A 15,592-nucleotide genomic window follows, 5' to 3' on the forward strand; every position below is an offset into this window, starting at 1 on the left:
AGTGTTGGATGTGTTAGCCCAGTGTGGACCTGCCGACTTAAGACTCAAACACCATATCACACGTGCAGTTAGTTACACGTCATCATTCATTCATTATTTATGTTACCTGGCTATAGGTTATGTATCATGAGTAGGCTTATACCAGTGGCGGTCAGTGCCGTTTAAGATGTGGGAGGACACTTTTTAATGAGCATGGCTTTATTTCTATTACAGCATATTGGATGAGTGTCATTCATATTCCATTCACCCAGTTCAATGTAACAGTGATAGGTTTAGGCTACTACATGATACTCAAATTGTCCCTATACCCATCATGAGGTGTGCTAGAAGTTTATAACATAGGTGCACACAGGTCAAGAGAAACATTTGAGGTGACAGACAGTGACACAGGGACAGACAGTGACACATTCAATACTGCATTGCACACTCTTGCCTGCATCTAGCTGATGTAGGGTGTAATCATTAGTCCAACAGTTGCAAATGAGAGTTTCTATTGGACAAATTCAGGTACGTTTATCCCTGTTTTGTTTACTTCTGTTTAAGAAATGTTTTTCAACAGAATCGGCGGAATGAATACACCCCTGATCACGTGTTAACACAGTTGACTTTCATAGCAACCTTCTCGCATTGTATTCCTTCTCACATTTACGCGCTCTCCTCCTCTCAAAAAAACCTTTCCAAGCAAAATCATATCATAACCTCTACACGGCCTACATCGTTGTCACCATATTAGCTAAAGTAACATCCTAGTCAACGTAGCTAACAGAACTAAAGCCTTAGTAAACCGCTACAATCATGCAGTAATGTTACAGTGTATAGTCAGTAAGCAGCTTTGCACTTACACCGGCAGGTCCTCGTGGCAATAAAGTATTACAACCAAAAGCCTTACCTTGACTTGGAAGAGTTCCAGTGTTTTGTTGGATAGACATAGCCAGCTAACTAACACAGCATCTCTCTGTTTGAACAGGATGTTGAGTAGGCTAAACTAGCTAGCTGCATTTGCTAGCTAAGTAAGTGAAACTGAAAAGAAATAACACTCTCGCTTCTCCTTAATTTGTTCAACTACTCACTGCATTTTATGTACTGCAGTGCTAGCTAGCTGTAATTTATGCTTTCAGTACTAGATTAATTATCTTACCCTTTGATTGGGTGGACAACATGTCAGTTCATGCTGCAAGAGCTCTGATAGCTTGGAGGATGTCCTCCGGAAGTTGTCATAATTACTATGTAAGTCTATGGAAGGGGATGAGAACCATGAGCCTCCTAGGTCTTTGTATTGAAGTCAATGTACCCAGAGGAGGACAGAAAGCTAGCTACGGTTGACCTTCATTGCAAAATAGTGTGTTTTAATCAATTGTTTGGTGATGTGATTATTTTTAGCATAGTTTTATCCTCAAAAATATAAATGTTCCTGTTTTTAACATTTTACATTTTTTATGAATTTCACAGTAGGATGGTCCTCCCCTTCCTCCTCTGAGGAGCCTCCACTGGCCTATACTATACATCTTCATTCCAGTCTCATCCCTACAGTGAGAAAATCTGCACATACACACATGTGCAAGGGCAAGTTAGATGTGTTATCAATGTATACCCAGCAATGTCTATCGTGCATGTAGTTACACATTATACAGAATACAACCTACAGTCACTACAAGACATTAACTGCACACAATCACGAGTGAATTATAAACATTGTTAATTTGTGACACTTCTATGATCAAAGGTCTCACCAGATCTGTTTGCTCTGTATCCATAGGAGTTGGTTATACAGCACAAACTGATCTGAGACCAGGACCTCGATGCAGCCGGTATAGGTGTTGCACAATGACACTCTAGTGTATTCTATGGAAAATTATTATGCAACAAGCATGTCATGTCAGCGGAGACACGAGGTGTGGGGAGCCTGCCTGGAGTGACTGTTGTCAGGGAGCCTGATAGGAGTGGAGTTGTGTTTCATCATCCATTGATGGCTGTCCTCTTGACATCTGATATCAGTTGGCTGCCTGCTGACAGGGAACAGTGCCACGGACCCTCGTACTCTCTTGGTGCCCTTCGGACACACATAACAACACGGCAGGGTGACCAGGCAGCAGTGGAACAAACATGAAATGATTGAACTCCCTGACCCTGCGAGCTTTATAGCTCTTGTGTACTAGACTACAGCACAACATCATACCCCCTGACACTTTATTAGCCTTCTTTGTTAGACACATGCTAATTAGCGTCTGTGGAGGTCGCCTTTTAGGACATCTGGCGTGCAGAACATTTCCAGAACTCGCACAGACACGAGTTTGAAAATGTAGTGATCCGGTAGTTTGTCATGGGTCTGAGTGATTATTATGGTCGCTCAGACTTATTTATATGGCAAATATTCATCAGAATCTGTTTGATATTTGGACATAATTACAGAACATTCAGGGGCAGAAATGACACTTCTATTTGGAACCAAGCCATCTCGCTACTACATTATTGCATTTAGTGTTGCAATGCAATGGGTTGTGCCATAAACGTGCTGTTAAAACGTAACTGTTTGAACCACATAATAAAAAATGGATCTGCTAAGTGCCAGAGAACTTTGTGATTTTATATTTCAAATCCCCCATTCCAAATGTTCAATTTTATTCCACACCTTGCTCACCAACTGGCCCCTGCACACCTAACCGAGATCCGGTGTTGATAAGAGGAGCAGATAATTGTTTTTAAAATCATTTTAAAAAGCTGATGAAAACCCGTAAAAGCTTGTGAACCAGACTAACAATTTAAGACTTGAAGTGATATAAAAGGTGAGCACAGCGGTCAGTCTGGTTGACCAGTTTAGTAAAAACATACAGGCACAACTCGGATTCACCAACGGACAAAATGTGCAGTAGGATCAAGAAGCTACTCCAAGGCTAAACGGAATGAGGGGTGGGGGGGTCGAGTGGGTCCACCAACCGCAGTGGTTTGGACCCGTTGGACATGCGGTCTTCTGAAGAAGCGTTAATGATTAACCCCTTGTTTAACTCTGCCGTATCCCACTTCAAACACGCTCGGCTTCTTTGGTTCTACGGAAACGGGAGAATGCCAGTGGTTGGAAATAGAGATTAGAGTGCCCCGTTAGCTGGCATCATGGGGGTGAACAAACACCGTCTGTTCACTTTCCCTGGGGTTCCCAGGTCCAGAGCAAGCAGACCAGGCGCCAAGTGGCCAGAGACACACGGGCGACATCAGAGAGAGAACAGTCAGTAAGCCAGTCATTCTGTTTGCTCTCTCTGATCCATTGCGAGGTCATGTTTGACATAGCCATAATGTGACTCTGCACTGGATTGGGGTTTGAGCTCAGTGAAGAGGATCAAATGAGTTCTGAGGAATTAGATTAGACATCAAAATGACCTGCCCAAACAAACATGGCTAGATATGACTCTTTCTCTCCAATAATACAATTAAAGTCTGTTATGACTCCTAATGACATGTGTAATGTTAATCTCTTATGTTCAAATACAGTGCCAGTCTGAGTTGAAAGAAAAGCACTGGTACTCCCAATTTAGGAGTACCAGAAAATAGAAGCAAGCCGTTTTCCATGTAGTAATGGAGTAACCATGATGCTAACGAATCACTCGCTTGTTTCTCTAGGGCACTTGGAAACAACGATACAGCAAAACCTTATCATTACAACAATTATTATATGGGAGATTTTTTCATAGTCCCACAGTGCTCTCAAAGTAAAGCTCCTGGTCACACAGCAAAATATTTAGTCTCACTTTAGAACCCTGCATTTGCCTGCACTGCGCCACTTCTCTTTATACTCCTGTGTGTGTGGGTGTGTGTGTACATACTGCATGTACAGTATGTGTGAGTGTCTCTTCATATGTAAATATGTTCTGTAATGACAGGGCCGTTCTGCCTGGCTCCCTCCTTCTCCTCCTCCTCCTCCTCCTCCTCCTCCTCCACTCGGGAAAGACCGCCAGCTCAGTCCTGGAGGGCGTCTGAGGTTTCTGACTAAGCTCAGTTTCTGGTAAAGGGCCGCCCTGCTCACAGCCTCCCGCGCCCTGGCTGCTGCTGCTTTGGATGTAGTAACCTAGCCGTGTAGCTGTAGTGTCTTCTTAACCCTACACAGAAACAAGAACATTACAGAAGCCATGTAGCAATGGGGAGACAGAGCAGGAGGGGAGGGGAGCGGCCTTATGGAGTTTACTGTGTCTCTGTAGTACAGTTAAAGGGACATTACATACCACAAACAAACGATCGTCAGATTTTTTCAGATATATCCAAAGTAGTATTAAGTCAAGATGAGTCCAAAGACCTTGTGAGCTGTTATGCTATTCGGGCGCAGCAGGTATCCTAGTGGTTAGAGCATTGGACCAGTTACCGAAAGGTTGCTAGTTCAAATATCTGAGCCGACAATGTGAACATTCCAGGAGTGCCATAGTACTCTGTAAAACAATACATTTCACTGCACATATCTGGTATATGTGACAATAAAACATTTTTATTTTTATTTTTACTTCAACCCTACATGAATGGAGAAGATAAACACAGAAAATCTGGAAAGGACATGGTACTTATCTTTACCATTAATTTTGGATTGTGGCATATAAGCTAGATCCAGGGGCGTTGCAAGGATTTGAGGATATTTGGGTCTTAGCACAAAGCCTCTATTGGGTGCACGCACTTGCACGCAAAAACTTTATGGACCTAATAGTAGACATGTCATTTAACAGTAAAAATGTATAACATTTTAATGTGGCATGAACACAACCAGTCATGATGATTTCATCTTATTGTTAAAAAAATCACTTCAAAAGTAGGCTGCCTGTGCACCTTCATCCACTCCATAATTCCAGCATCAAAACAGTGCACCCACCATTTGATGAATGGAAAGAGACATCTGTTACAAACACCATAAAATGATATTCGGCAATTGTCATTAGGCCTACACAGTGGAATGTATTCATGGATGAGCCAATCTTCCCCCAAAATCTTAACAATAAATAAAGAAAAACACTCATGAAATAATGTACATTTCGTGTCTTTCCATGTTTCATAATTTCCCTTCAACCCTCACACTCTTATTCTCTCTCACACACACACACAAACACTTTTGAATCTGACCTTAAAAATCACACAAAGATATGTCAAATTTCCCTTCAACCCTCACACTCTTATTCTCTCTCTCTCTCTCACAACACACACACACTTTTGATTTTGACCTTAAAAATCACACAAAGATATGTCAAATCAGGTAATGCCAAATTTAAGTATGAATTAAGTGTGCTTTCAAGTGATTGAAATGCATTACAGAGGTATTGGAAAATTCAGGAAAGCAGAAGGACGATCATCAGGCAATTATTGTGTATTTAATCTTTCTTAGAACAGAAAATCACAGACAGTGTCTTCAGAAAGTATTCACACCCCTTGACTTTTTCCTATTTTTTTTTGTCTTACAGCCTGAATTTATATTTGATGAAATTGAGATTTTGTGTCACTGGCCCACACACAATACACCATAATTACAAAGTGAAAACATGATTTTTTTTCATGTTTGCACATTTCTTGAAAATTAAATACAGACATATCTAATTTACATAAGTATTCACGCCCATGTCAAAACTTTGTAGAAGCACCTTTGGCAGTGATTACAGCTGTGAGTCTTTCTGGGTATGTCTCAAAGATATTTGTACACCTGGATTGTAAAATTTTTGCACATTATTGTAAAAAACGAAATCTCAAATTCTGTCAAGTTGGTTGTTGATTATTGCTAGACAGACATTTTCAAGTCTTGCCATAGATTTTAAAGACAATATTTAAGTCAAAACTGTAACTAGGCCACTCAGGAACATTCAATGTCGTCTTGGTAAGCAACTCCAGGGCATATTTGGCCTTGTGTTTTAGGTTATTGTTCTGCTGAAAGGTGAATATGTCTCCCAGTGTCTATTGGAAAGCAGACTGAACCAGGTTTCCCTCTATGATTTTTTGCCTGTGCTTAGCTCTATTCCATTTATTTGTATCCTAATAAACTCTCAAGCATAGTCAAATAAAAAATATTTGAAAAATAACGTGATGCAGCCACCACCATTCTTGGAAATATGAAGAGTGGTTCCCAGTGATGTGCTGTGTTGGATTTGCCCCAAACATAACACTATGTATTCAGGACATAAAGTACATTTTTTGCCAAATATTTTGCAGTTTTACTTATATTTTTTATTCTGTACAGGCTTCCATCTTTTCACTCTGTGGAGACACTGACTGTTATAATCACCATTGGCCTCATGGGAAAATCCCTGAGTGGTTTTCTTCCTCTCCGGCAACTAATTTAGGAAGGGTGCCTGTATCTTTGTAGTGACTGGGTGTATTAATACACCAACCTAATGAATAACTGACCATGCCCAAAGGGATATTCAATGTATGCTTTTTGTTACCCATCTACCAATAGATGCCCTTCTTTGCGAGCCATAGGAAAAACTCCCTGGTCTTTGTGCTTGAAATTCACTGCTCGACTTAGGGACCTTACAGATAATTCATTGTATGTGTGGGGTACAGAGATGGGGTAGTCATTTAAAGTTCATGTTAAACACTATTATTAGTCCATGCAGATTTTTACACCTGAACTTATTTAGACTTGCCATAACAAAAGGGTTGACTCAAGACATTTCAGATTTTCATTTTTAATTAATGTGTAAACATTTCTAAAAACATAATTTCACTTTGACATTATGGGATATTGTGTGTAGAGCAGTGACACAAAATTTCAATTTAATCCACTTTTTCCACAACAAAATGTGGAAAACGTAAAGGGGTGTGAATACTTGCTAGAGGCACTGTATATCAGTGGAGCCACTCCAGCTTCACCTATGACTGTCATTCAAAATGACCCATCAGCACTGTCATTTGACCACATTCTGTCTATGGCTGTGTAGGGAGGTGGAAGGGAAGAGTGGTTTTAGCATTTTTAAATCGGTGAATTTCACTGAAAAGGCCCTTGGGGTTAGAGGGGTGGGGGGTGGTTTATGTTAAGCACTGTCTCTCTTGTTGAGCCCTGAAGGCAACAGCATGAGTGAAGAGAGAGGGGCCTCTGAGGGGCCGACCTTATCCGTGTGTGTGGAGGCCACACCTGGGAGCGCTCACGTGCTGCTCAACTGGTGGGAAAGTGGTGGGAGTGTTGACAGACAGCCCAATGATAAGGAGGAGGGAACGAGAAAGAGAGAATGAGGAGGAGGGAGTGGGAGGAGCGGGAGGGAGGGAAAGACAGTATAACTTGCAGAGTAGGACAGATAGTGATCAGGTTGTCATTCGGGGAGGTGTGACTTGGGCTACACGTGTGCTTTACACAACAAACTACAACAGACTCTTTTGGGGCTGGTTGAGTTTTGTTTTCTTCATGTCATAGAGTCAGTGCTTCTTTGTTTTTGAGCACATTCTGTGTGAGTGTAGGAAACTGAGGGAAACAGTAGCTAAATGACAAAAAGCAAGTAAACTCTCCATTTCGATATCTTGCCGGTTTCTATTTAATTTCACCTTTATTTAACTAGGCAAGTCAGTTAAGAACAATTTTTTATTTTCAATGAGGGTCTAGGAACAGCGGGTTAACTGCCTTGTTCAGGGGCAGAACGACAGATTTGGGGAGAAGGGTCTAAGCATGCAACCATAAACTATAATAGCCGTGTTAATTCAGCAATGATACAGAACAATGTGGAAAACTGTTAATATAATGTCAGTGATTACAATCCACTATAATACAAGTCTGATTAATGACTAAAATGTAACAGTGAATAATAAGTCCATTATCAAATGCTCTGCACAGTAATTTGGCCATTCATAAAATTTAAACAGACCAAATAACGCCAGGAAACCGGAAACGTCTGAGGAGGCAGGAGTTAAAAAATTGCTCTACTCCCGGCTTTGGGGTTCCTGATCTGTTTCTTTCCTTCCCCCACCCGGTTCAGAGGAAGAGGGCGCGCTCGGAAGAATGTGTCCCTGGCAGAACTCCAGGGATTTGCATAGAGCTGGCGGGAAACAGTTCCTCCCTTTGTCAGAACTGTACAGCAGCCAGGAATTTTCGCCCAGCTGCTAGTTCCCCCAGCGCTGGCCTCCTATTGGCTACAGCTTCGCGGGCTTTCTCCTACCATAAACCGGCACATTAAAGTACAAAAGGTCATTGAGGCCAAGGGGCGTGACCGAACACAACCCTCCTCAATCTTACATTTGAAAAACCTCGCAAGATAACATGAGCACTGGAACAGAAACAAAGAGATACCGGGTCTGGAATTGAACCAAAAAGGCTGGCAGAATAACATCAAAGATTTTTTTACAACTAAACCAAGATAGACCACTGCCTGTTGTTTCCAATTGGAAGAAATGAGTCATAGCAGGCAGAACAAGCAAGGAGGTGGGCATTCTAGCATACATCTCCATATTTCTGTGAGGGAACTTCTGCTCTGTGTAGTGCGCTTGTGCAATAACTCAATTCGCCTTTGCACTTCTTCTAAACAACATATTTTTTAAAGGTTTTGCAAAGGGTAAAGTCTGCAAAACGTAGTCCACTCTGTTCATAACATATTTTAGTTATGGGAACAAAAAACTGTATTGAAATTCAATGTTTCATCAATGAGAAAATTGTCAAAATGCATCTCTTTCCATCTTCTCCCACTGCCGGCCAGTGGGCTTTCTCTCACTACCGTATTTGGTAGTGAGTGGAAACGGCAAGTGGATGCTTCACATTTGTGCATCCGGTGAAATATCTGTCTCATTGTTCTATCTGTGATAATATGGTCCTTTCAATGGCCGATTGTTTGCTTTTAATGAATCCTGTCTGACGTGTCTCATTGCTTTTTGGTCCACATTAATAAACGTCATAGGGCTATATGTGTCACGGCCAGGTCATTGACAGTGCTAAGCTGACAGCTACAAAACACCTCCAGACTAACATTATGAGGGCATCTAGCGGCTAAACCAAGACATGACACCAAAACCACAATCGTTTATAAACAGACTTTTACTGTGCTTTGTCCACTCTTGTTAGAGTCTCCCTAAAGTCAAAGAAAACAGCCATTTCAAATGGGCACACAATGGAGCTCTCTATGCGGGGGACATGCCAGAATCAATTGCCTCAGGATAAGTAGCGAGTTTTCAGCTTCGTTTCAAAAGGAAGGCCCCTCACGTGGCTTGGCGCAACACAAGGTGGCCGGTTACCATGGTGAGGGCGGACAGAAAAGCACAGGGCAGGCAGAGATTTGGCGGGAAGTGCTGCCACAAAGTGCTGCTTTTGTTGACTTTGTTTCTGGACTGGAGGAAGCCAGAACGGTTCCCGTCCTGATTTGTACAGTCCACTGAACATAAAGCTGTTATATCTGGTTGAGGAGACGTGGCCACGTCAATGATTAGATACCGTAAATCACGTTTATTAAGCCTCAAGTGTTATCCCAGTGCTCATGAAAATATTTCATCTTGCGCAATCTTACAGAGAAATAAATTGACAGAGAAAATGTCATGACCTTCTCATTTGTCACACTGGATAAAGTCCAAGACAGAGTATGTATCTCGTTTTTCAAACTGATAGTAAACTCCCTATTAGTCAAACATATCCAACCTGACTCACATATTATATCAGAACAACAAAACATTTGAATATATCAGAACAACAAAACATTTTAAGTCAGAAAACCCCCCAGCAGGGAACAACTTACAGAGAGCCCTCCGTAAATATTGGGACAGTGAATAATATTTTCTTATTTTGGCTCTGTACACCAGCACTTTGGCTATGAAATGATACAATGACTATGAGGTTAAAGTGCAGACTGTCAACTTTAATTTGAGGGTATTTTCATCCATATCGTATGGATAGGGATCAAAAGTATTGAGACAAATTCATAATGTGTATTAAAGTAGTCAAAGGTTTAGCATTTAGTCCCATATTACTAACACGCAATAATTACATCAAGCTTGTGACTCTATAAACTTCTTGGATGCATTTGCTGTTTGTTTCGGTTGTGTTTCAGATCATTTTGTGTCCAATAGAAATGAATGGTAAATAATGTATTGTGTCATTTTGGAGTCTGTTTGATTGTAAATAAGAATAGCATATGTTTCTAAACACTCCTACATTAATTTGCTATGATTTGCTATGATGCTACCATTATTACGTATAGTCCTCAATGAATTGTCAATAACAACGAGTGAGATTACAGATGCACAAATATCATACTGATCAAAATAATAATTTTATTGCCTTAGTACCTGGCTCGAAATTATAAATCATCCCATCAGTGTCATATCACGTACATTATATGGAAACATCTAGGCAATGGGGACTGTCTAATTGTTATGATTTTTTTTTACAGTATTTCAGACATGCAGAGAATGAAGTTGGGTTACTTTTAAGTAGCTTTGGGCTACTCCTAAGTCATCTCCAACACTGTGACTTTCTATTACAGTTTTTCTCAATCGTGTACAAGCATTCTTTGGAACTGTGGTTGAACAGCAGAACGACAATGATCAAATGCTTAAATACATTTGCAGAATGTCTGATCATGTTCTTGCCTTTGTACCTCGATTGCATATCTTAAACACACTTTTGCAAAACGTTAAATGCAATTGTCATCAATGAAAACAAATTTCGCTGTGAAGTGTTTTGTTCGCGGAATATTAACACGTGGTTTTCACCAGAAGAGAAAGGGTTGCAAATGTGTTCACTGTTTCCAGAAATCAGTAAATAATACTGCACAAAATTGAAAATGGCTTTATTAGTTATAATATAAGGAAAGAGCTAGGCAATGGGGACTGTGTCATTTTAATGTTTTTTTAATAACATTGCGGATATGCAGAGATGCAGAGAATGAAGTTGAAAGACTTCCATTACAGAGCTTTGCTTTAGTGTGGATTGAGGTCTACATTACATTCATATGAGTTCTGTTCCTCCACTTTTGAACCTGTTTCCTCCAGCATCTTCACAAGGTCCTTTGCTGTTGTTCTGGGATTGAGTTGCACTTTTCACACCAAAGTACGTTCAACTCTAGGAGACAGAAAGCGTCTCCTTCCTGAGCAGTGTGATGGCTGCGTGGTCCCATGGTGTTTATACTTGCGTACTAAATCAAATCAAATCAAATTTTATTTGTCACATACACATGGTTAGCAGATGTTAATGCGAGTGTAGCGAAATGCTTGTGCTTCTAGTTCCGACAATGCAGTAATAATCCAACAAGTAATCTAACTAACAATTCCAAAAAAAAAACTACTGTCTTATACACAGTGTAAGGGGATAAAGAATATGTACATAAAGATATATGAATGAGTGATGGTACAGAGCAGCTTAGGCAACATACAGTAGATGGTATCGAGTACAGTATATACATATGAGATGAGTATGTAAACAAAGTGGCATAGTTAAAGTGGCTAGTGATACATGTATTACATAAGGATGCAGTAGATGATATAGAGTACAGTATATACGTATACATATGAGATGAATAATGTAGGGTATGTAAACATTATATTAGGTAGCATTGTTTAACGTGGCTAGTGATATATTTTACATCATTTCCCATCAATTCCCATTATTAAAGTGGCTGGAGTTGAGTCAGTGTGTTGGCAGCAGCCACTCAATGTTAGTGGTGGCTGTTTAACAGCCTGATGGACTTGAGATAGAAGCTGTTTTTCAGTCTCTCGGTCCCAGCTTTGATGCACCTGTACTGACCTCGCCTTCTGGATGATAGCGGGGTGAACAGGCAGTGGCTCGGGTGGTTGTTGTCCTTGATGATCTTTATGGCCTTCCTGTAATATCGGGTGGTGTAGGTGTCCTGGAGGGCAGGTAGTTTGCCCCCGGTGATGCGTTGTGCAGACCTCACTACCCTCTGGAGAGCCTTACGGTTGTGGGCGGAGCAGTTGCCGTACCAGGCGGTGATACAGCCTGCCAGGATGCTCTCGATTGTGCATCTGTAGAAGTTTGTGAGTGCTTTTGGTGACAAGCCGAATTTCTTCAGCCTCCTGAGGTTGAAAAGGCGCTGCTGCGCCTTCTTCACGATGCTGTCTGTGTGAGTGGACCAATTCAGTTTGTCTGTGATGTGTATGCCGAGAAACTTAAAACTTACTACCCTCTCCACTACTGTTCCATCGATGTGGATATGGGGGTGTTCCCTCTGCTGTTTCCTGAAGCCCACAATCATCTCCTTAGTTTTGTTGACGTTGAGTGTGAGGTTATTTTCCTGACACCACACTCCGAGGGCCCTCACCTCCTCCCTGTAGGCCGTCTCGTCATTGTTGGTAATCAAGCCTACCACTGTTGTGTCGTCCGCAAACTTGATGATTGAGTTGGAGGCGTGCGTGGCCACGCAGTCGTGGGTGAACAGGGAGTACAGGAGAGGGCTCAGAACGCACCCTTGTGGGGCCCCAGTGTTGAGGATCAGCGGGGTGGAGATGTTGTTGCCTACCCTTGTGGGGCGGAGATGTTGTTACCTACCCTCACCACCTGGGGGCGGCCCGTCAGAAAGTCTAGTACCCAGTTGCACAGGGCGGGGTCGAGACCCGGGGTCTCGAGCTTGATGACGAGTTTGGAGGGTACTATGGTGTTAAATGCTGAGCTGTAGTCGATGAACAGCATTCTCACATAGGTATTCCTCTTGTCCAGATGGGTTAGGGGAGTGTGCAGTGTGGTTGAGATTGCATCGTCTGTGGACCTATTTGGGCGGTAAGCAAATTGGAGTGGGTCTAGGGTGTCAGGTAAGGTGGAGGTGATATGGTCCTTGACTAGTCTCTCAAAGCACTTCATGATGACGGAAGTGAGTGCTACGGGGCGGTAGTCGTTTAGCTCAGTTACCTTAGCTTTCTTGGGAACAGGGACATTGGTGGCCCTCTTGAAGCATGTGGGAACAGCAGAATGGGATGAGGATTGATTGAATATGTCCGTAAACACACCAGCCAGCTGGTCTGCACATGCTCTGAGGACGCGGCTGGGGATGCCGTCTGGGCCTGCAGCCTTGCGAGGGTTAACACGTTTAAATATTTTGCTCATGTCGGCTGCAGTTAAGGAGAGTCCGCAGGTTTTGGTTGCGGGCCGTGTCAGTGGCACTGTATTGTCCTCAAAGCGGGCAAAAAAGTTATTTAGTCTGCCTGGGAGCAAGACATCCTGATCTGTGACGGGGCTGGTTTTTATTTTTGTAATCCGGGATTGACTGTATACCCTGCCACATACCTTTTGTGTCTGAGCCGTTGAATTGTGACTCTACATTGTCTCTATACTGACGCTTAGCTTGTTTGATTGCCTTGCGGAGGGAATAGCTACACTGTTTGTATTCGGTCATGTTTCCGGTCACCTTTCCCTGGTTAAAAGCAGTGGTTCGCGCTTTCAGTTTCACACGAATGCTGCCATCAATCCACGGTTTCTGGTTTGGGAATGTTTTAATCGTTGCTATGGGAACGACCTCATCAATGCACTTTCTAATGAACTCGCTCACCGAATCAGCGTATTGGTCAATGTTGTTGTTGGACACAATGCGGAACATATCCCAATCCACGTGATCGAAGCAGTCTTGAAGCGTGGAATCAGATTGGTCGGACCAGCGTTGAACAGACCTGAGCGCAGGAGCTTCTTGTTTTAGTTTCTGTCTGTAGGCAGAAAGCAACAAAATGGAGTCGTGGTCAGCTTTTCCGAAAGGAGGGTGGGGGAGGGCCTTATATGCGTCGCGGAAGTTAGAATAGCAATGATCCAAGGTTTTACCAGCCCTGGTTGCGCAATCGATATGCTGATACAATTTAGGGAGTCTTGTTTTCAGATTAGCCTTGTTAAAATCCCCAGCTACAATGAATGCAGCCTCAGGATATGTGGTTTCCAGTTTGCAAAGAGTCAAATAAAGTTTGTTCAGAGCCATCGATGTGTCTGCTTGGGGGGGAATATATACGGCTGTGATTATAATCGAAGAGAATTCTCTTGGTAAATTATGCGGACGACATTTGATTGTGAGGAATTCTAAGTCAGGTGAACAGAAGGACTTGAGTTCCTGTTTGTTGTTGTGGTCACAACACGTCTCGTTAATCATAAGGCATACGCCCCCCGCCCCCCTTCTTACCAGAAAGATGTTTGTTTCTGTCGGCGCGATGCGTGAAGAAACCAGCTGGCTGCACCGATTCCGTTAGCATCTCTCGAGTGAGCCATGTTTCCGTGAAGCAAAGAACGTTACAGTCTCTGATGTCCCTCTGGAATGCTACCCTTGCCCGGATTTCATCACCCTTGTTGTCAAGAGACTGGATATTGGCGAGTAGTATGCTAGGGAGTGGTGCGCGATGTGCCCGTCTCCGGAGCCTGACCAGAAGGCCGCTACGTTTCCCTCTTTTACGATGTCTTTTTTTTGGGTCGCAGGCTGGGATCCATTCCGTTGTCCTGGGTGGAAGGCAGAACACAGGATCCGCGTCGGAAAAGTCATATTCCTGGTCGTACTGGTGGTGAGTTGACGTTGCTCTTATATTCAGTAGTTCTTCCCGACTGTATGTAATGGAACCTAAGATTACCAGGTAACCTAAGATTACCTGGGGTACCAATGTAAGAAATAACACGTAAAAAAAACAAAAAACTGCATAGTTTCCTAGGAACGCGAAGCGAGGCGGCCATCTCTGTCGGCGCCGGAAGTATGTTGTAACATACTAGTGTTAAAAACGAATCAAAATATATGAGAGCTTCGCATACTCTTGGCATTCTCAACCAGCTTCCCCTGGAATGCTTTTCCAACAGTCTTGAAAGGGATCCCACATATGATGAGCACTTGTTGGCTGCTTTTCCTTCACTCTGCGGTCCAACTCATTCCAAACCATCTTAATTGGGTTGAGGTCGGGAGATTGTGGAGGCCAGGCCATCTGATGCAGCACTCCATCACTCTCCTTCTTGGTAAAATAGCCCTTACACAGCCTGGGGGGGTGTTGGGTCATTGTCCTGTTGAAAAACAAATGATAGTCCCACTAAGCGCAATCCAGATGGGAAGGCGTATCACTGCAGAATTCTGTGGTAACCATGAGGGTTAAGTGTACCTGGAATTGTAAATAAATCACTGACAGTGTCTCCAGTAAAGCACCCCCACACCATCACACCTCCTCATCCATGCTTCATGGTGGGAACCACACATGCAGAGAACATCCGTTCATCTACTCATCTCACAAAGACACGGTGGTTGGAACCAAAAATCTAAAATTTGGACTCATTAGACCAAAGGACAGATTTCCACCGGTCTAATGTAATTTGCTTGTGTTTCTTGGCCCTAGCAAGTCTCTTCTTCTTATTGGTGTCCTTTAGTAGTAGTGCTTTCTTCGCAGCAATTCGACCATCAAGGCCTGATTCACGCAGTTTCCTCTGAAAAGTTGATGTTGAAACACGTCTGTTACTTGAACTCTGAAGCATTTATTTGGGCTGCAATTTCTGAGACTGGTAGCTCTAATGAACTTATCCTCTGCAGCAGAGGTAACTCTGGGTCTTCCTTTCCTGTGGCGGTCCTCATGAGAGACAGTTTCATCATAGCGCTTGATGGTTTTGCGATTGCTCTTGAAGAAACTTCAAAGTTTTTGAAATTCTCCAGATTGACTGACCTTCATGTCTTAAAGTAATGATGGACTGTCATTTCTCTTTGCTTACAGTATT

Source organism: Oncorhynchus tshawytscha, linkage group LG02 (assembly GCF_018296145.1).
Source record: "Oncorhynchus tshawytscha isolate Ot180627B linkage group LG02, Otsh_v2.0, whole genome shotgun sequence".
NCBI lineage: Eukaryota > Metazoa > Chordata > Actinopteri > Salmoniformes > Salmonidae > Oncorhynchus > Oncorhynchus tshawytscha.